The sequence below is a fragment of the Oryx dammah genome, unplaced genomic scaffold (assembly GCF_014754425.2).
Source record: "Oryx dammah isolate SB20612 unplaced genomic scaffold, SCBI_Odam_1.1 HiC_scaffold_29, whole genome shotgun sequence".
Lineage (NCBI taxonomy): Eukaryota > Metazoa > Chordata > Mammalia > Artiodactyla > Bovidae > Oryx > Oryx dammah.
The window spans coordinates 92,589,251-92,610,937 of NW_024070213.1; the positions used below are offsets into that span (position 1 = coordinate 92,589,251).

Here is a 21,687-nt window from a genome sequence, read left to right on the forward strand (position 1 = left end):
TTTTAATACTCCTCTTCTAAAATCATGGACCCTTGGAGATGAAAGGAATCAAGTCCTCAGCTCACACACTTTTGGGAGAAGAGTAGGCAATGGCTGACTTGTTACCCATCCTTACCATTATGATAGAAAATCTTCCAAACTTTGCTGTGTGCATGAAAAGCCTGGTGTTGCTTTGGATTTATCTGGGTGCAGAGGTATAGAGTTTCACAGAATTAATCATCAGAGGTAAACTCTAAACTAGGGCTGGAACATAAGGATAGGCTTGTCCATGGACCCTGTGAGGACATGCAAATTGCCTCAAAGCCACGTTCCTTCAAAGAGTCTAAATGAGATCTTGTAGATGTCTTTTTGATTATATCCATCCCATCCCAAATGGTCCAGCATTTCTTTGATTTTTACTGATATGTAGAAAAGGAGATATATGTCCAGAATCAGTTATCTGAAATTTTAAAGGAAATTCTTTGCTTATTACGTCTTACATTGCATCAGAACCCCAGTGGGGCTGGGGTTGCACTCTGCGATCAGACATGTTGATATATCTGTGGTATGACTTACAGCTAGAAGGGAAGACTATAAATATGTGTGTCACTTGGGGTCAGATTTTTGTTACCAAGTGATTGATTTACACACACTTAGAAAAAAGCTTTCGTATTTCAGAACTTTCTGGGTCTCAGAATTAAAGGTAAAAATGTGTGGGCCTATAATTTCCTCCCTCTTTGCTCTGATAGAAGTTGAACTTATGGGGCACCAATATAATATCTGATAGAGGATGTTGTTCAGTTCTTTAGTCGCTAAGTGGTGCCTGACTCTTTGTGACCCCATGGACTGCAGCAGGCCAGGCTCCCCTGTCCCTCACTATGTACTGCGGGAGGGAATGGCCAGCCACTCCAGCATTCTCGCCACGAGAACCCCAGGCCCTTTGTTAAAAGCAAGGCAAACCTTGTTTCAAGGAGGCGTCTGCCTATCTGATCTTTAGGGTGCTGCTTGGCACCTTTCTTGTGTGTGTGTCTGTTTCCATTCTTTGTGTGTGTGCTTAGTCCCACATGTGATAGGTTCCAGGGGTGTGGAATTCCCTCAGGCTGCTCCCCTGACCCCCGCTTCAACCAGTTCCTCAGCCACATTCCCTTTCTGTCTCCTGAGGGAACCTGAACAGCTGGTCTCCACCCTTGTCTTTGTGAGGACCATCACACCTCACAGTACTCAGCAGGCTGCTTTTCTCGAAGCCACATACTCCGTAAGCCTTTGTTCCTTGGTTCGGGGAGCCTTCACCATGGCAACCAATTTGGCTCATCTCAGTCCATTCCCAGGTGGTCTCTGAGGCTTTGCCCACGCAGTGCCACGCGGAAAAATGCAGCCTGAGATTGCTTTCATGTTTTAATTGCTTATGTTGGCTTGTGGCACAGGCCCAGGAATTTTTCTGCAGAGGAATGGGTTTCACCATGCCTGGTGGCCAGGCTGCTGTCTCTCACCCTTCTCGGTGTGAGCCACACGCACTTCTTACACCCATGGTGATGCCTCGCAGTTTCTAAAGCCTTTCTGAGATTAGGAGAAGCCAAAGCCAGATGGTTCGACACACTCTTGTTGCTGCTCCTGCTCTGGTTCCTTGTGGCCGCTTACATTCTGTTTAGCAAATGCTTTTCCAGTTTGTGGGCTCCATCAAGCCATGAGTGTCTTCAGAACTATTTATACCCTGAAGTGTCTCTGTTGCTGCTAGTGGCTGGAGTTTGACAGCTGGTACCATCAGCTTCTCCCGGCACCTGATGTATCAGAGTGCCGTATTCATGCCAGGTGGCTCTTGGGCCAAGAGTCTTCAGTCATCCAATGATTTAAATTGCCAAGGCAGCAATGTCTGGTTAGACCTCGGGATTTACAACCTGTTCCCAGGCTCTCGAATTCTTGCTGACACAGGTTTTATTCTCATAACCACCCAGAACTGCGAGGTGTGTCAATCTTTGAACTTTTCTGCAGAATTCATTTCTTTGCCTTGAACAAGGGCTCAGCCCACGGAACATGGGCTTTAGGGAACCCATGAACTTGTGGACATTGTGGGCACTGTTTTCTACGGACACGAGTGTGGACATTTGTTGAAGAGAGGCTTACATGGGTTCTTAGCATCCTATTCTAAAACAGTGTGTCCTCCGGAAAATGATTTAGTCTTCTGAGCCTTGAGAAATGAGAATAAGAGGTCTTACCCCATTCATTTGCATGAGGAGACAATGACGAAATGTGTATAAACTGCCTGGTACGGTGCCCATAAGCATTCAGTAAGTAGTGTTGTTTAGTCTCTGAGTCATGTCCAACTCTTTTGCAATTCATGGACTGTAGCCCACCAGACTCCTCTGTGTGTGGGACTTCCCAGGCAAGAATGGGTTGTCATCTCCTCTTCAGGGAATCTTCCCAACCCAGGGGTTGAATCTAAGTCTCCTGCATGGGCAGGTGGATTCTTTACCACTGAGCCACCAGGGGACCCCTTCAGTAAATGTTGGCGATCACTGTTCATCTGTGATCCTCGAAAAGTTAAACTTATGTGGCTGCTTTTTATCTGTTGGAAATAAGTACAGATGTATAATCAGTAATGATTATCAACATTCTTACAGCCCTTCATGCTGTACCAAGAATCTTTGCAATACTGCCTCATGTGATTTTCACAACATCCTTGTGAATGGTGCGAGAGACTGCGTAATTATCCCCTCCCACAGATGAGGAAACTGAGGCTCAAGGGAGACCAGACCACTTGGCTACTCGGGCTCAGAAAAATGACTTCTGCTCGGTTCTAGTGATCAAACAGACTGTTAGACAAATGGTTACAATACAGAGTGTGATGAGTACCTTGACCCTTGACGTCCAGAAAGTTAAGGTCATCAAGAGGGTCAGGGAAAGCTCCTGGAATAAGTGACTTTCAATCTGAGCCCTTACACAGAGGTGGGAATAGGCCAGGTGGAGAGTGGGCTGCAGAGTGTTGTCTATAGAGGCGGAAGCACAAGCTAGTTCCTGGAGGCAGGGGTACCTCTTGGGATGGGCACTTTGTGGCAGAAGGGGATGGAGATGAGGCAAAAGAGCAGTTTTTGTGCCCTGCCTTGTGGCTCAGCTGGTGAAGAATCTGCCTGCAATGCGGGAGACCTGGGTTCGATCCCTGCGTTGGGAGAATCCCCTGGAGAAGGGAACAGCTACCCACTCCAGTATTCTGGCCTGGAGAATTCCATGGACTATAGTCCATGGGGTCGCAAAGAATCTGACACAGCTGAGCGACTTTCACTTCACTTTAGTTCCAAAAGATGAAGGACTGGAGAAAGAGAAAAGGAGTAGAGCAGAGGATTACATTTGGATTTATAGGCATACCTACAAACCATGCAGCTACGTAGACTAGTTTTGAGGAAGACAGACAACGTGGGGATGTGTTTGGTATATTAGGTGAGGAGGGGCATGTATAAAACTACTCATATGCCGTGATTTTAGTTGTGTAGAAGTGACTCTACCAAGGACCAAGACTTAGAAGTTAAGTTGAAGAATGAGAGTAACTCTTTCGTTGAGTTGATATTTTGGGGTTTAGTTTTTGGCCATGCCACGCAGCGTGTGGGATCCCAGTTCCCCAACCAGGGACCAAACCCCCTGGATATCAGGGAAGTCCTGGGATGGTGTATGTTTGAGACTCGCTGTGTTAGTTTTTGGGTTTTATTTTAGTTGTTTGTTGCTCCCAGCACTTGGCCTGGGGGATGCAGGCTCCAGCATTCATTCCGCGGGGCCTCTAGCCTCTTTAGTTTTGACTGACTGATTCATTCATTCATTTTGTGCTTTTGCGTGCTTAAGGAAGTCCCAGTTATGTCTGTGTGTCTGTCCCTGGATAGGTCAGTATTCAGAGAGCTCAGAGCCCCCTTTCTCTGTGTCTAGACAAGATCACTTGCTCTCACTTGCTCTCATGGCACCTGTAATTCTCCCCTTTTCTTTATGTGAGGAAAAGAAAAGGCAGTGACAGTCAGTGAACCAGGTGGCCCTTTCCACTATCCAGGCGGAATGAAGCGGGGACACTAAGTAACTGGAGAGGTGATGATTGAAATAACTGGGTATCAGGCAGAAATGTCCATTTGACCCAGCGTGTTACTGTGTGGAGTCTGGTGCTTTTGGAAAATTGCCTGGTTCCTTCTAAGTTTTTCACAGGCATCAAAGGCATTTGCTGAGTTTGTTTTTAAGCAGTTACTTGGAAGGTTTCCCTCTCATGCAGGTCAGTGAGAAAAAAATCAGCGTGATGCTGTGAGCATGTACATCCACAAGCAGCCTTTACCCACTGGTACTCTTTACACGTTCTGTGCATTTCTGAGGTGCTGTCCCTTCCAAAGGCAGCTTCAGGGCACAGGGACAGTTAAAAATGGTGTTTAAGATTTGATACATGGTGTCTGCTTTAAAGTGCTCCCAACACACATGCAGTGTGGGGGAGAATCTGAAATGAGGGTGAGGGGCCTATGGGTTCTTTATGCTGTTGCCTTCACCTGTTTATGCTTTATTTGTTGTTTAGCTGCACTGGGTCTCTGTCGAGGCGTTGCCGCTTGCAGGGCTTCTCTCTAGCTGTGGTGCGCAGGTTCCTCTTGGCGTGGAGCATGGACTCTAGAGCTCACGAGCGTCAGTAGTTGCATTGTGCAGGCTTAGGTGCCCTATGACATGTGGGATCTTTGCTCCCGAACCAGGGATTGAACCCCCATGCTCTGCATTGGAAGGCAGATTCTTAACCACTGGACCATCAGGGAAAGTCCCTTGTTTGTTTTTGTTTTTCCAAAAAAAAAAAAACCAAAAAACCATTTAAGTAGCACTTAAAAGACTGGTCACAGAATACTTACCAGAAACAAATGTGAAAACCCCTAGTGAGAGTGCACCCTCTGATACCCCTGGGGACAGCCAGCCGCAGATGCCATGGCCCTCTTTGGACCCTTGAGTGAATGGGAGCTGAGGAAGCAGGGGAAGCAGAGGTGCCCAGAGGTGGCAGCTGTCCATGGGCATGGACCTCGTTAGAATATATAACACAAAAAGGATAATCATGTGCATTCTAGAAAACCAGAAAGAAATACTCCAAAATTCTACTCCTGCCTGATTCATTTTATTGTTTTATATTTTCAGTGTAATACAGAATTAAACAAAGTCTCTTTAAGTCTCTGTCATCCCTTAAGAGCCCTGAAGCTCTGATGATGGGATTACATGGAAGTGACTTGAGTAAGTGATGAGCTGGGGCCAAGTCCCACATCCAGTTAGAGGCGGAGCTTGGCCAGGGGCCCGGTGTGGCATGTACATGGCGTTACACTAAAAATAAAACAGAAACATCGTTTCAAAATGAGCATGGTCTTTTCTAACCAGCCACGTCCCAGGTTCCTCATCTCCCTTCTGGGTTGTGCTTGGCGTGCTCTGACGGGCAGCTGTCTTCCCACATTCAAACTGTTGACGCCTAAGGAGTACGTATTGCCTGCATGGTCATCAGTGAGTCAGTTGTCAATCGGTATCAAACATATCTGTATTGTCAGACACTGTGTTAGGCACCAGGAATGTAATGGTGAACAAGACACAGTCCTTGACTTGAAAAGTTTACACAGGCTGCAGAGGCAAAAAAAATAAAAATAAATAAGCACTTACAACACAGAGGTCCCTGCCTTGATGAGCACAGGCTTGGGAATATGGCCGTGGGGGAGGGGGGAGCACTGACCTGGCTTTGGGGATGTGGATTGGGGGTGGGGAGGTTGTTCCAGGGAAGTTTCCATCAGGAAGCTGTTCCAAGCAAGCATCTGAAAAAGCTGTTAACTAGGAAGAAGAGTGCAAAAAGGTGAGGGAAAGCTTTCCAGGCAGAGGAAATAATTACAACCTTTCCCAGAGCATGGCTGAGGGCTGCAGGATATTAATATTGGATTTACTCTTACCACTTGTATTTGCAAAGAAAGTGTAACTTATTTTTCTAGAGTGAACTCAGGCTTGATTTGAGCTCCTTGGGTAGCAGAGGAAAACCAAATCTTATTCTAATCCGATAGCTTCGTCTCCTCCAACGACTAAAATTGGCTGTCTAGGTAATTTGGTTTTGCCTGGAGGTCTCTGTCTTTCAGAGCCCTATCCCCACTCCAGCTCCTCCTCAAAACGGCCCTTGAGAAGAGCAGGAAGCGTGGTTTGTATGGCTGGTAGTGGCCAGTGGCCAGAATGAGCGGACCACATGCTGAGTCTTTGAGTCCCTGTTTGTGCCCAGCTGGGACTGTTCCTTGGAGGGTAGTGGCTGAAATGCCTCTGGGGCCACCTAACTTCTCAGGGTGGCTTGCTGGCAGCAACCGGCGGGGGCTGTAGCGCTGGTCATTCACCACTAGCTTCCAAATCCCTGCCGCTGCCAGTCCATCAGCCTGCAAATACAAAAGGTGGAAAAAAGCATAATGATACATTTTAACATTACTCCTATTTATTATATTTGTACACCAACATTTGGCTAAGTTTCTGGCTATGGAAGTTTGGTGCCTTAATTAATATATATTAGCTCCCCGTCCTCTTCCTTCTGGTCCACTTTCTCCCCTCCTCCCTTGAAGAGAGGACAGGCGGGAAGAAGATCCTTATGGACTCAAAAGTGGCATTTGAGAGGTAAGACCTTTGGTACTCAAACAGTATGGGATTTTAAGAATAAAGTGAAAGAAACCTGTCCACATCCTCTAAACTTATTGAAACCCTATGCGTTGTCAGGAAAGGCCAACAATAAGGTTGTTATTACAATTGGTGTTTGTAAAGTGCATTGCAGTAATTTCCACAGAAGAGTGCCTGACTCATTGTACACGCTCAGTGAAATGTTGCTGCTATTAGTTCTCATTTTATTTAATCTCTGCACTGTCCCTCCTTGGTAGATAAAGGTATGATCCTTTCATAGAGGAGGAAACTGAGGCTCAGATAAGTCAAGTTGCACTAGAGCACGGTGTCATAAGTGGGAGGCATCTTGTGAATCTAGGTCTTCCTGCTTCAGCTCCTTCTTCAGTTGCCTTGGTTGCTCCTCCGTATCTGTCTCCCAGCCACTCTGGTTCACTTACAGAGTCTCAAGGTGAGACAGGATTTCCATCTTTCAACCAGCCCAAAGGGAAATTGTTAAATTCTAAGACATAATCTTCCTTAAGGCTTAAGCACAACGGAGCCACATGGGAGCAAACTAATTAGCTTTTGATTTTATCCTTCAGGTAAATTTAGAGGCAAATAAAAAGTACCAGCATCTTTAAAGGATTGTCTTCAGATTTTAATGTTAGATCCTATGTATGCACACACAAACACCTGATAAGTTATTTTAGTTGGTATTGATGAGAATGGAATGAATGAGCCTCATTATCTTTAGGCTCAGTAAGAGCTTTCTACATTGATTTGGAAGATAATGAATGCACAGTTTGAACCATTTCTAATTCCAGCAAACAAACTAACTTAAAGAAACCCTGCATCCTTTCAATTCAGTCGCTCAGTTGTGTCCGTCTCTTTGTGACCCCGTGGACTGTAGCATGCCAGGCTTCCCTGTCCGTCACCAACTCCTGGAGCTTGCTCAAACTCAGGTCCATTGAGTCAGTGATACCTTCCAACCATCTCATCCTCTGTCATCTCCTTCTCCTCCTGCCTTCAGTCTTTTCCAGCATCAGGGTCTTTTCCATTGAGTCCTTCAGTTCAGTTCAGTTCAGTTCAGTCGCTCAGTTGTGTCCAACTCTTTGCGGCCCCATGAACCGCAGCACGCCAGGCCACCCTGTCCATCACCAACTCCTGGAGTCCACCCAAACCCATGTCCATCGAGTTGGTGATACCATCCAACCATCTCATCCTCTGTCATCCCCTTCTCCTCCTGCCCTCAATCTTTCCCAGCATCAGGGTCTTTTCAAATGAGTCAGCTCTTCGCATCACATGGCCAAAGTATTGGAGTTTCAGCTTCAACATCAGTCCTGCCAGTGAACACCCAGAACTGATCTCCTTCAGAATGGACTGGTTGGATCTCCTTGCAGTGCAAGTGACTCTCAAGAGTCTTCTCCAACACCACAGTTCAAAAGCATCAATTCTTCAGTGCTCAGCTTTCTTCACTGTCCAACTCTCACATCCATACATGACTACTGGAAAAACCATAGTGTTAGCAAAGTACTGTCTGCTTTTTAATATGCTGTCTAGGTTGGTCATAACTTTCCTTCCAAGGAGTAAGCGTCTTTTAACTTCATGGCTGCACTCACCATCTGCAGTGATTTTGGAGCCCCCCAAAATAAAGTCAGCCACTGTTTCCACTGTTTCTCCATCTATTTCCCATGAACTGATGGGACCAGATGCCATGATCTTCGTTTTCTGAATGTTGAGCTTTAGGCCAACTTCTTCACAGTCCTCTTTCACTTTCATCAAGAGCTTTTTAGTTCTTCACTTTCTGCCATAAGGGTGGTGTCATCTGCATATCTGAGGTTATTGGTATTTCTCCCGGCAATCTTGATTCCAGCTTCTTCAAGCCCAGCGTTTCTTATGATATACTCTGCATATAAGTTAAATAAGCAGGGTGACAATATACAGCCTTGACGTACTTCTTTTCCTATTTGGAACCAGTCTGTTGTTCCATGTCCAGTTCTAACTGTATTTCCTGACTAACTGTTGCTTCCTGGCCTGCATACAGATTTCTCAAGAGGCAGGTCAGGTGGTCTGGTATTCCTATCTCTTTCAGAATTTTCCACAGTTTAGTGTGATCCACACAGTCAAAGGCTTTGGCATAGTCAATAAAGCAGAAATAAATGTTTTTCTGGAACTCTCTTGCTTTTTCGATGGTCCAGCGGATGTTGGCAATTTGATCTCTGGTTCCTCTGCCTTTTCTAAAACCAGCTTGAACATCTGGAAGTTCATCGGTCACATATTGCTGAAGGCTGGCTTGGAGAATTTTAAGCATTACTTTACTAGCATGTGAGATGAGTGCAATTGTGCAGTAGTTTGAGCATTCTTTGGCATTGCCTTTCTTTGGGATTGGAATGAAAACTGACCTTTTCCAGTCCTGTGACCACTGCTGAGTTTTCCAAATTTGCTGGCATATTGAGTGCAGCACTTTCACAGCATCATCTTTCAGGATTTGAAATAGCTCCACTGGAATGCCATCACCTCCACTCGCTTTGTTCATAGTGATGCTTCCTAAGGCCCACTTGACTTTACATTCCAGGATGTCTGGCTCTAGGTGAGTGATCACACCATCGTGATTATCTGGGTCATGAAGATCTTTTTTGTACAGTTCTTCTGTGTATTCTTGCCACCTCTTCTTAATATCTTCTGCTTCTGTTAGGTCCCTACTATTTCTGTCCTTTATTGAGCCTTCCTCAGCGATCAATGCAAAGAAATAGAAGAAAGCAATAGAATGGGAAAGACTAGAGATTTCTTGAAGAAAATTAGAGATACCAAGGGAACATTTGATTGAGTCCTTGGCAGTCTGCAAATAGGTCATTAGGAGCTTCCCTTGTAGCTCAGTCAGTAAAGAGTCTGCCTGCAATGCAGGAGTGAAAGTGAAAGTGAAGTTGTTCTGTCGTGTCCGACTCTTTGCAACCCCACGGACTGTAGCCTCCATCCATGCGATTTTCCAGGCAAGAGTGCTGGAGTGGATTGCCATTTCCTTCTCCCGGGGATCTTCCTGACCCAGGAATCGAACCCGGGTCTCCTGCATTGCAGGCAGATGCTTTACCGTCTGAGCCGCCAGGGAAGCAATGCAGGAGACCCAGGTTCAATTCCTGTGTCTGGAAGATCCCATGGAGAAGGAAATGGCAACCACTCCAATATTCTTGCCTGGAGAACCCAACGGACAGAGAATCCTGGCAGGCTACAGTCCATGGGGTTGCAAACAGCCAGATACGACTTATTGACTAAACCACCACCAAATAGTTCATTAGTGTTGACCATGACTGTGCAGAAAACAAAATCAAGCAAACCTTTTGACCTGAATATGGAAAGCAAGACCTTTCTCTGGACGTTCAGTAGAGAGACAGCCAGCCCAGGAGCTAGGGACTCTGGCAGGAGGAGGGTTAATCATTTAGCACTTTTCTGCTATGATTCTACTGTGTTCCCTACCCAGGTGGATTCCAAAGAAGTGTGCAGATTATAATTCATGCTGGCAATGGCTTTGACCTCTCTGAGCAAGTCCCCCTACTGAGCAGGGAGCATCCGACCATGGAAAGACACACCCCGGCCTAAGGTTAAATCCTTGTTGTCCCTGCCCTACTAAATTGGCCATTTCCTGTTCTGATTGCTAATCTTAAGTGCCCAAACCACCCACCTTTGGGCCCAGGCAAGGGAGACCAGCTGATAGGTGGAGTGTGTGTTGGGGTAATGGCCCTCCAGCAGTCCAGATTTTGAAGGGGCCTCCATGGAGTGTTTGAGAGGGTCAGCTGAGCCTGGCAGTTTGGGGAACGTGGGCCACTTATGACCCCTTAAAGCCGAGGCTTGGCTGAATCATTTAACTTTCCTGAGCCCAGCTTCATCAGCCTCCAAAGCCAGACCTATAGTCCTGCCCTGCCCACCTCAGGAGGAGGAAGTGGTAACACTTGGTAAATGTTTGCGGTTTAAAGCATGATTAAAGTTAAGTTGTTTCTAAAAGGTCAAATGCTATTTACTGAGGTACCTAGAGGAATACAATTGATGGAGACAGGAGGTGGTGTGGCGGTTACGGGTGGATGAGAGGAGCTGGGAATGGGACTTAAGTGTTTAATGGGTACAGAGGTTCAGTTTGGGAAAAGTTCTGGGAATTGATAGTGGTGACATTTGCACAGCAATATAAATGTACTTCATGCCATTGAACTGGACACTCAAATGGCTAATGTTCCTACACCGACATTCATCCAAGCCAGCCTTGAGGAACAGCCTCCCTGCTACCAGACCCCAGCCTCCCTTCTCAGACTTCCATGGCGCACCCCTCCTCCAAGTACACTGGTTGAGCAGAGGTTACTGGAGATGGTCAGGTCTGTCCTCAACCCCAACTTGTGCCAGGCTCCACTCCAAGCCCCTGATGGACGGAGGTAAAAGGATGAGTGCCTCCAGCCTGGAGAGCGATGCAGACTGCACGCACGCTGACTTCCGAGACAGCGTGGGAAGGGCTGAGACGGGCTGGCCAGGCTGCTGAGCGAGGGCAGGAAGGCTTTGCAGGGTCCTGAAGGATGTGCCAGCACCAGAGTTAACCAGAGCAGGAGCCTGGCAGGGGCATGGCCACTCCCTGCATTTGCCTGAACACTCCGTTGATTTCCTGCTTCTCTGCATCTGCTGGTGCTCCTCCTTCAGCTAGAGCGCACTCTTTCCCTTCTTTCCCCCTGAAAAGCCGCCTAATGTTTCAAGTGCCAGCCCAGATGCCACCTCCCTTCTGGAAGCATTCCCTAAACCCAGCCCCAGTTCATCTCCCCTCCTCTGGAACTGGCACGGCGGCCTCTTCCGTCTCCATCAGGCATGTATTTCACTCTTTCAGGCGATATAGCCATTTGTATTTCTGCGTCTCTCATTGGATATAGACTGGGATTATTCCAAGTAAGAGAAACCAGCTGGAATTCACCTTAGCACAACAGTCATTTATCAGAACACGGACTGGGACACTGTGTTCCTGCTCTCCTCCCCCCTCAGCCGGCTTCACAGTCCCGGTGGCGGGGCAATGGCACTCCAGGCTTCTACACTGCTTGGGGCAATGATTGCCTCTTGACCCGGTAGCTGTGGCGGGGGTGCAGGATCGCACACACACTGGGTGTGGGTCAGAGCCCGTGTGTACTGGGGAGGAGCAGCCTTGAGCTGCTGGTGTGAGCTCCACTCTGCAGTGGTGGGCCCTGCAGGCCACTCAGGCCTTCCAGCTCCTCCCTGGGCGTCCCGCCTTGCTTCCCTGCTCCCTGCGCCGCCTCCTCTGTGGTTCCCTTCCTACGCTGCTGGCCGTCTCTTCCTTCTCTGATTTGTAGATCCCTGCTGTTAGTGTTTTTTTTTTTTCCCCTCTGGTTTCACTGATACATCTTCCTATTTTACTCATTTTCTTTCCACGATTCAGTTCGTCTGCAGTTTGATTGCTATTTGTTCGCGTGCACGTTTAGTTGCTGTTCAGATCTGAGGGCCTGACCCGTGTGTTCTGCTGTCTCGTGGTATATCTCCAGGAGATGTCCCACCGTATGCACAGAAGTGCAGGGGCCATCTGCCTGTCAGCCCCATTCACCTGCCACCCCTGCATTTTCTATGGCTCTGAATGGTATCAACTATCCCCTGTCAAGTCTGGGAGCCGCTGCGATGCTTTCCTGTCCTGTACCAAATGAACCCAAGCTGGTGTCAAGCCCATTTCCTTAATGCCTCTCAGATCTGGCGGTTGCCATGGCTGTAATCAGGTCTGCATCATTTGTTACTAATTTGTAAGTGGCCTCTTGTGCCACCTGCAATTTGTTCCCTACAGTGCAGCCCATGTGATCTTTCTAAATAAAACATCTGAGTATGTCAGTTCCTTGTTTAAAATCCTTCAGTGGCTCCCATTGCCACTGGAGTGAAAGTCAGTCTTTCATGTGTGAGACACAGAACTCTGCCATATCTGCCTGCCCATATATGAAACCTCAGCTCCTGGTGCTCTCCAGCCTTAGAATTTCTGAGTACACCTTGTTGTTTGGGACTCCCCCCATGCCTTCTTTTTTGTAGAATAAATAAATAGATAATGTTTTATTATTTACAAATGAAGCATTAACACAAGAGTGAGTAAAAAAGCATAGACTATTCTCGATTTAAGAGGGGGAAAGGTGAGGTCATTAGGTTCAAGGGAAATGCAGCTGCCTCTTCCATGTGTATTTATACAGCTACCGTTGAGTCCAAGAGTAGTAATAATCTTATATCAAATATACCAGGCTCCTAGAAACCTACTTCTACCAAAAAAACAGAGAAAATGGCCGGAAGGTTCTAACAGTAAATTGGACTTGCCCCGAAGCAAACCACATTTCTGCACCTCATATTGAAATCTCTCATTTGTAAAGTGGAAGCTGGAAGCTTAACTGTCTACACAGTTGCAGAGCACAACCCTGAACCAACTTTCCTGTCTTTTATTAGGTTTTGCCCAGGTGACTCAAATGGGACTTGCTCTGGGGCTGGAAAAGAATATGTTGGTGAGAAAGACGACAGGGACGCATGTTGAGTAAACAGCCAACAGCCTCTGCCACCATCCTGACTTGATGTTCCATGATGAACAGTATTTTATGCTGCTCTGTACCAGGCTGGCTACTTCCTACTGTCTGCACTGAGTCACTGATTATAGAGAATTCTCTGTCTTGGTAGCTATAGTTACCCAAGGTTCAAACTTCTCAGTACAACTTCCTGTCTTGTGCTATTCTGTTAGTAATGTTAGGTTCCAAAGAACAGAAATATCAAAGAACAGTGGTTAAAACAAGTAAGAGTGTGGTTTTTTTTTTTTTAATCACATAATATAAAGTCTAGAGTTAGTCTGGTTGAATTCCTCATCAGGGCTACTTGGCATGTTGTCTTTCATCCTCATGGTGACAATATGGTGGCTGCAGCTCCAGCATCACGTCTACATCCAGCTTAGGAGAAGGGTTCCTTTTGCCAACTATTTCCTTTTATTAGGAGCCAGACACAGACTTGGGCTTTATTCACCAGAACCATGACCTATGGCCATCTGTGACTTCAAGAGAGGCTGGAAAATAGTATATTTAGCAGGACATGTTAGAGTAGTGACCAAAATTGGGGTCATGTTCACAAGAAAGAAAAGAATAAGTGCATTCATAGCTAACAGGGTCTGTCATATATTCCATCAAATGTGTTTCTATTGCCATAGCTACACAATCATATTTACTCTAGCTGCAGGCTCTTTAGTGTTTTTCTTTTATCTCTTGAAATGCAGGTGTCTGGATACTTTTACAAAGTGCTTTCTGCAGAATGCAGTTTTACCTTGGAGATGAACCTGGCTTTAAATGGACAAAAGATCTTGGCTGAACTAAGTGTTTTCTGGAAACCATACTCTTAAATTGTATTAGTTTTTCCACTGTTGAACTATTTAATTAGACATTTACAATATATATGCAAATCATGTTAATCTTCTGTTAATGATAACAGTCAGTCTACATGGTCTGTGCTCGACACGGGAGCATTAGAATGCCTCAGTGCACGAAACTCGACTGCTTGCGTCAGTAATTCTTCACAAGCGTTTATTTTATAATCTAAATTTGTTGGAATTAAACTTGAACAGCTCATAAATACTATAATTAATTTTTGTTCCACTTCAGGTCCAATTACAAATTGATATAAACCCACTGCTGATAATTCTTTCTGCTGCCCATATATTCCCTGGATCATGACACTCACCCTGTTGTTGACTTTTCACTATAGTCGCCTGACCTGGGAGAGCGCGCACCACATTATCTGCTAAGCAGAGTACCTGGCCCGTAGTAGGTGCACGGTCAGCCTTGGTGGAAGAATATCATTGCCAAATGACTCGACAATAATCAGTTACATATCAGCAGCAAGAGGCAGTCCCCACTGACCTACTAGTTCCTGTGTGCCAGCCAGTGTTTTATTTAAAAAGAAATCACAGTCTACAGAGTAGAATATGGCAGGCTGGGTTTGGATGTCTCGGCTGTCTCTGGTTGTTTACTATATTCTTTTGAAATATGTGTGCGTCTCATTGTCCAGAAGAGAATGTCTTTGTAATGCCAGCTCCCAAGTTGCAGGGAACTGTCGTTAATGGTCCTAATTTGAGTCAGGAGCCAGCCCCTGCACCAGGCAGGCTCTGTGTCTAGGAGGCTGGGCCACTTGTAAACATTTAAGATGGGATAGAATCTTTGTGTAGACGTTTAATTTGGGATAGAAGCAGTGCCTATAAAAGAGGTTTGAGACCGACAGCCGCAGGGAACTGACCCGGGCACCTCGGCAGGTTTGCTGTTCAGCTACTTCCCCTGCACCTTGCTGTGTGCACACTTGAGCTTTATTGGTTCACTTAGCCATGGCTGAGCACTAGCTGGGGAGCGTGTGTTGGTGTTGGGGTCGCCTGCTTACCCTGTGTGTGTTCTGTGTCTTCTCTGTGCCTCAGTTTCCTTATCTGCAAGATAAAGCAGTCACACTTATTTTATAGGATTGTTTTGAGCACAAAAGCACATTTTATAGATGCAGCCTATATGTTATTTATAACATGTTCATAGATATATGTAGAATATGTTGTGTTATATATAATTGTATAGAAACTTGGAACAGCACCTAGAAGATGAGTATTAATGAAATGTCAGCTGTCACAAGTCCACAGCCCCTTTCCCATGATTAAAATACCCAAAAACTTTTTTGGGGGGGGGGAGGGGTTTAAAAAAAACTTTTATTCAATACTTATAGACAAAAATTCAAGAACCTGCTGTGACCAGGTAGGTAATGACTTTCAGCAATTCAGGAAAGTTCTCAGCTATTATTTCTTTGAATGTTTCCTTACCCAAAAGCTCCTGACAAGCAAAATTCCTTCATAACAGGGGCAAAAAATTCTGACTTGCTCTGAACTCAGTGGTTTGCAAAGCCTGACCTGAAAGGAGTCGGGGTAAGGGTATTTTGAAGCTTTATTTAGCCGCTCAGTGTGAATACTCACACATTTTGCTGCAGAAATGTCAGTGGTGGCAGATTACTGGGCGCTGCCCCAGCTCCACTGGTACTATTACATCAAGCTATCATTTTCAGATGAAAAATTCTGAACCCCAAAGTGCATCCAGGCCCAAGGTTTCTGACCAGGGATCGAGGCCCTCTCATCGTTTTCCAGCCTCTTCCCCAAGGACCACACTGTGCCTGCATGACTGGATCACAGTCTCTGCCCTGGAGGGCTCAGAGTGCTGAGTGGGTCCATGTCAGCAGCGTGTGTCAGAGGCAGCCTGAGGTCCTGAGAGCCCTTGGAGCAGCCCTTGGCTCACGTGGTATGGGGATGGTGGTGAAGGGAAGCGTCTGAAACAGGTGCCGTGGGTGAGACTGGAAGAACCCAACACCTCCTTGCATCAGGCCTAGTGCAAGGATCTGAGTTGCCCCAACCTGAAGGCCAAACAGTGAGGCGGCTGCAGAAGGCAACCACAGCCAGTAAATAAAGATAGCAGAAGTGATGAACAGTGTTCTGGGTGCCCTGGGAGCCTGTGAGAGGGAACCAACCTTGTCTCAGGGGTCAGAGGAGACCTCCCTGCCCGTGTTCCTTCCAGACTGAGACCTGAGAGGGCTGAGCAAGAGTGGGGTGGGTGAGAAAGTTGCAGACATGTGGAACAGGGAGAGGAGAGTGGACGTCCAGGGCGAGGAGGTGGGAGAAAGCCTGTGGGTGGTGGGAGGAAAGGGGAGTCCCTGGGCTGAGCCAGAGGATGCCCAGAGTCTGGTGTCTCAGTAGACAGTCCTGGTTTATGATGGTTGTCCCAGCATTGTTATGAATAGCAGTGTCTTTCACTCTCCAAGGTGTCCCTGTTTGGAGCATCTAGGTATACGGTATTCTCTACATAAAGGCCAACATAGGGAACTGAGAATTTATCCTCAGGGAAGTGGGAATCCAGTGGAAGATTTTGAACAATGCGCATTTTAAAAAAGTTACTTGGGCTTTTGCACAATAAAACACTCTTTTTTTTTTTCCTTCCTCTATTGATCAGTCTCTTGGTCCCAAGGGTTTCTGGAATAGATGCCAGACCTGGCAAGACAGCCCAGAGTGCTGAAGGCAGCCTGGCTTTTGCTGCCATAGGAAGCAGAACCTGTGTGTGATCGTGGACATGGAAACAGAGCCAGTCTGATGATCCTGTGGCACGCACACGTGTTTTTCCCTCAGCTGAACTCAGGAGTTCCTGTGTTGTCTGGACCACCCTTTGAAACAATTGTAGGGCTGTCCCTGAAAGTTCAGGAAGGGCGGTGGCCTTTTCTTTCCTTTCTCCCCACGTCTGGCCTGTGTGTGTTTGCCTGCTAGCAAGCCCCTGCTCAGGCGCCTGCCTTTCCCCCATCTGATTTTCTTTGCTGGCCAGAGCTCACAGTTGGCAGACACTGGCTTATCAGTCTCATGCGTTTAGCCAAGAAAAGACAGAGGAGAATTCAGGAAACCCAAGATTCATGTTTTACTTTTGTGTGGGATGCTTTCAGTGCCTCTGAGAGACACAGACTCGCCCCTCTGGGAATTTCTTTACTCCCAGTTCTTACTTCTGTCACTTTTGAGCTCTCCTGTCTGCTGCTGGGTAGGTGGAAAGATAAAAGCTCCATGACAGCTGGTAATACCCTTTGGGCCGCACAGCGGGATGTAGTTTAAGGCGGTTTAGCAGTAAGCAGCAGATCAGTCCTCTGCGATTAGAAGGAATTGGAACAGTTCACAGCTGCCAGAAAGGCTCCCACGGGGACTGGTGTCCTCGACTTGATGGTGGCCATGAGCATAGACACTTGGAGGTGGGAAGAGGTTAACGGGGTTCCCCTGGGGCAGGCTGCCTGGGGCCCCACCGGCTGGCTCTCACCTGAGTGAATTCATCTCAGCTGTTAAACTGAGGAACAGTACCGAGGGAGTGGACGACTCATCTCAAGGATGGACTCGCATGAACACACACAGCTCCCACATCTACCTGCACCTACACACACAGACACACAGAGCATTAGAATTCTGATCTAGTCACTCTCAAATCAAACCCTTGCATTTTCCCCCAGAGGCCAGCTGAGCTACAAATTAAGAGCCCATTTTATTCATTTTATCTCCCTGCCTCTGAGGCAAACTTCATAGGATGCTGTCACTTTAGACTGTCTCTACTACAGCCCCTCAGGGTACACTCTCCGCTTCCCCCTTCCCCTGTATCCCGTAGTTAAGTTTTATAAACTTGGGATCCTCCGCCATGCACTGGGAGCCTGAAGGCACCATGAATATTCGTGTGTGTGTATATACAGGGGAGGGGTGCACGTGTGTGTTTATCTGGGCAAAAAATTCATAGGTTTCCTGAAATACTCAGCAACGACCCCCCACCCCAAAAACAGAGGCATATGGACATCCACAGTTGGCTACTAAATTGATACCCTTTAAAGTAATACTTTATCATTTTTAATAAGCTTTAATACTTATGCAGATACACTTAAAGGGATGTCATAAGAAACAGCATCAGCTTTTCCCCTGTGGTCTCCAAAATTGAACTCTGATCCCGACTTATGTTTTCCACTCAGCATAAGAAAAGCCCTGCAGATATTCAGATCTGTCATTGCCCCCAATCCCACATCCCTTCTAGAATATCAAAATGGTTCTCAATTACAGGAGAAATCACTGAATGAAAAGAGAAATATTTCCATTAAGGAAGGCTGAGGTAGTTGGGAAAAACTTGAAGAGATGGTCTTCTAGAGTTGGAGTTATTGAACAAAACCATATACTGGGAAGGTGTCTCCAGATGGTATTATTCCTAAAGGCATAATGTAAATGCTTGCCAGTATTCCCAGCAGAGGAATAGCACTGCACTTTATTAGCCGAGAGGGAACACACTTTGCATTCTAGGATAAGATTCAGGCTGTTTCTAAGGCAGCCACACACACCTCTAATCTGGCAAAGCCCAGCCAGCGCAGTGTGTGGTGGCTGGTCCCCCTTCGGGACCCCTCCTTTTGTCCTTGCAGGTCTGATGTGCCCATGGACTGGCCTGGTAGGATTTGGGTGTTGAATGCAGTGATTCTGGGGATCAGACTCTTTCTTGTCTCCCCTTGTAGTTCACAGGTGAGATGTTGGCACTCATCCTGCCTCTTCCATCTGACTTTGGCCTGTTTCTATTTACAGCTTCACTTTCTGTTTCAGTAGTAATGGATCTTCGTGTTGGTGTCCATCAAACGAAAATGATACATGATAATAATGACTATGCATTAGTTGTAACTTAGCTTTAGTTTGCTTGGAAATCTTAAGAGTATTCTGCCCTAGAATTGGGCTTCTGAGAGGCTCTCACTTTCCACATTGTGTGTTTTGACAGTATTTAGACTTTCATGAACATGTTTGCTGCTGCTGCTGCTAAGTTGCTTCAGTCGTGTCCAACTCTGTGTGACCCCATAGACGGCAGCCCACCAGGCTCCCCCGTCCCTGGGATTCTCCAGGCAAGAACCCTGGAGTGGGTTGCCATTTCCTTCTCCAATGCATGAAAGTGAAAAGTGAAAGAGAAGTCGCTCAGTCGTGGCCGACTCTTCACAACCCCATGGACTGCAGCCCACCAGGCTCCTCCATCCATGGGATTCTCCAGGCAAGAGTACTGGAGTGGGGTGCCATCACCTTCTCCATGAACATGTATGATTTTTATATATAGCTTGATTGAAGGTAACTAGAACAGCACTCAGAACTCCTGGTTCTCAGCGTTGACCACCCCCCTCCCCCCCACCGCCAGCACTTGGATCCATCCACATGTGTGATGGAGAGAGGGGGATGGGCCAGGTAGTAAATACTTCAGGCTTCTGGGGCATATGTTCTCGAATCTCAGCTCCTCATCTCCACTGCTGTAGTGAAGAAGCAGCCGTAGATGATATATCAACAAATAGCTGCGTGCTAATAAAAAACTATCACAGGCGCTGAAATTTGAAAATTTTCACATGCCGCAAACTAGTACTCCTCTTTAGATTTTTCTGTTAGCTGTTTGAAAAATGTACAAACCATTCTTAGATCATGAACCATGCAGAAATGGATAATGGGCTGGATTTTGCTAATCCCTGCTCTTTTTTATATCAACTTAGCCCCAGAGTAGGTTGCAATGGTAGAAGTCTTAAAACAAAGATATGATGTTAGAGGGAATCAGTGTTTGCTTTTGGACATGAGGTGGTGATTGACTCCAAAGGGCCAGCAAATCGCTTACGCAGGGTTCTGTGTCTTGCCAGGGGTGTGGGTTCCACAGGTGAATACAGACTGAAGGTGTATTTAAGATCTGAACATTTCATTGTGTATCAATGATACTTCAGTACAAAGGAAAGGAATAACTTGCATGTTGTTGTTGTTTAGTCTCCCAGCCGTGTCCTGCTCTTTGCGACCCCATGGAATGCGGCACGCCAGGCCTCCCTGTCCCTCACCATCTATTGCATAACAACCGCAAAATCTCAGTGCCACCTGGTTGACAGTAAGCACTTGTTTCTCCCTCTCTGGTCTGTGGATCAGCTGGGGTGGTTCTGCCCCATTCATGTGCCTGTTTTGAGCCCAGGACTGGGGTAGTAGTATTCTTGGCTGTTACAGAAACACAGGCAGCAAAGCAAGCAGTGCGTGCACATTTCAAACCTTGGGGCCCCCGCCCCCCCCGGCTGTTATATTGCTCAGACCCAGTCCAACTGCTAGCAGCTACATACCCTAATTTAAGAAAACATGTTAAAATGCAAAAAATTTTTTAAAAAGCGTCATCCCTCATGTTTGAAACCTGCCAAATCTCTACCTTTGAAAGGATGACAAGTGTTACAGGACAGAAGGACAGGCATATGAAATGACAGAGGCTCAGAACAGGACTGAATACACGTCAGAATACACCTCCAGATAAACACAGGTGTCTGGAGCGTCTTCTGTTGTCCGTGCAGTGGTGACGACATCCGCGATGGTGCACACCCTGCTCGGGCCACCCCCTCTTCGAACTCAGCCTGTGTAGCCCCCTTGTGCTGCAGCCTGACCACCCTCTTGAGCTCTAGACCCCCACTGCTGTCTGTCTGCTCTATGCCCCCACCGCCACAAACACGTCCAAGGCTGTGTTTGTGAACTTCATACTCTGATGTCACTGCATACTCTGATCTCAGTGAAACAATACCATTGTCCAGCCAGGCATGCAGAGGTCATCCCAGACTCTTCACTCTCTTTCCTCCCCAGATCCAAGCACCTCTGTCTCTAAATGACTCATCCCCCTTGTATTCCACAGATTCTTCAGGTTTGTTGTTGGTCAGTCGCTAAGTCGTCTCCGACACTTTGCGACCCCGTGGACTGCAGCACGCCAGGCTTCCCTGTCCTTCATTGCCTCCTGGAGTTTGCTCAAACTCGTGTCCGTTGAGTCGATGAAGCCACCCAACCATCTCATCCTCTGTCACGCCCTTCTGCTCCTGCCCTCAGTCTTTCACAGCATCAGGCTCTTTTCTTCTGGTTGCTATGGCCCTATTTCACAATTGTATCATGGGTCGCCAGAACCATTGCAGTATCCTCCGTGCTGACCTCTTGGCGTCTTCCTCACTTGCCCGAACCCTCCCTCCACTGGACCCAGGCTGACCCACGTCTGACCCTATCACTCCCTTTCCATTTGTGTGTGTTTTTAACAGTAACAGTTGTCTCCAGAAAAGAGCACTTGGGGTCTATAATGGAAGGGAGACTTACTTTTTTTTATTATCTTTTTATAGTGTTAGACTGTCTTTCTAACAGTGAATGTTTATCTTTGAAACTCAGTAATTATAAACAGAAATATTAGTAGAATTGGTAGCTGGACTTTATGAGAGATGGAGATGAAGAAAGTGTCAGATCTTTGAAACGTGAAGCCTGAATTACTGGCAGGTAGTGGTGTTTTGGGAGCTAATCAGCATGCAGATATTCTGCAGTTATAAATTAAGGACTTCGTCTTCTGGTTTATGGGTCATAAGCTTCACCAGGCTGCACAGGGCTGGCTGCTCAGATCGCTGAATCCCACAACTCCTAAAGAACAGGTAGTGCTTTCTTATCAACACTTGACTGTGCCCAGCATAGTCAGTAAAAGCTGGTACAATAGACCATTACTTTTAAAGACCTTTGGACTCCTGAATCCTGACTCTAACACATACTAATTCTACAAATTTGGG

At 46.6% G+C, this 21,687-nt stretch overlaps 1 protein-coding gene across 1 annotated transcript in view; it reads left to right on the forward strand.

Annotated features, from left to right (window-relative positions):
- Window positions 1-5,090: 5,090 nt before the first annotated feature.
- TMCC3 (transmembrane and coiled-coil domain family 3) overlaps window positions 5,091-21,687 on the forward strand; it is a 170,145-nt gene continuing 153,548 nt past the window's right edge. The window contains exon 1 of the mRNA XM_040234400.1: window positions 5,091-5,199. The gene's annotated coding sequence lies outside the window, so the exon portion shown is untranslated. The remainder of the gene's footprint in view (window positions 5,200-21,687) is intronic.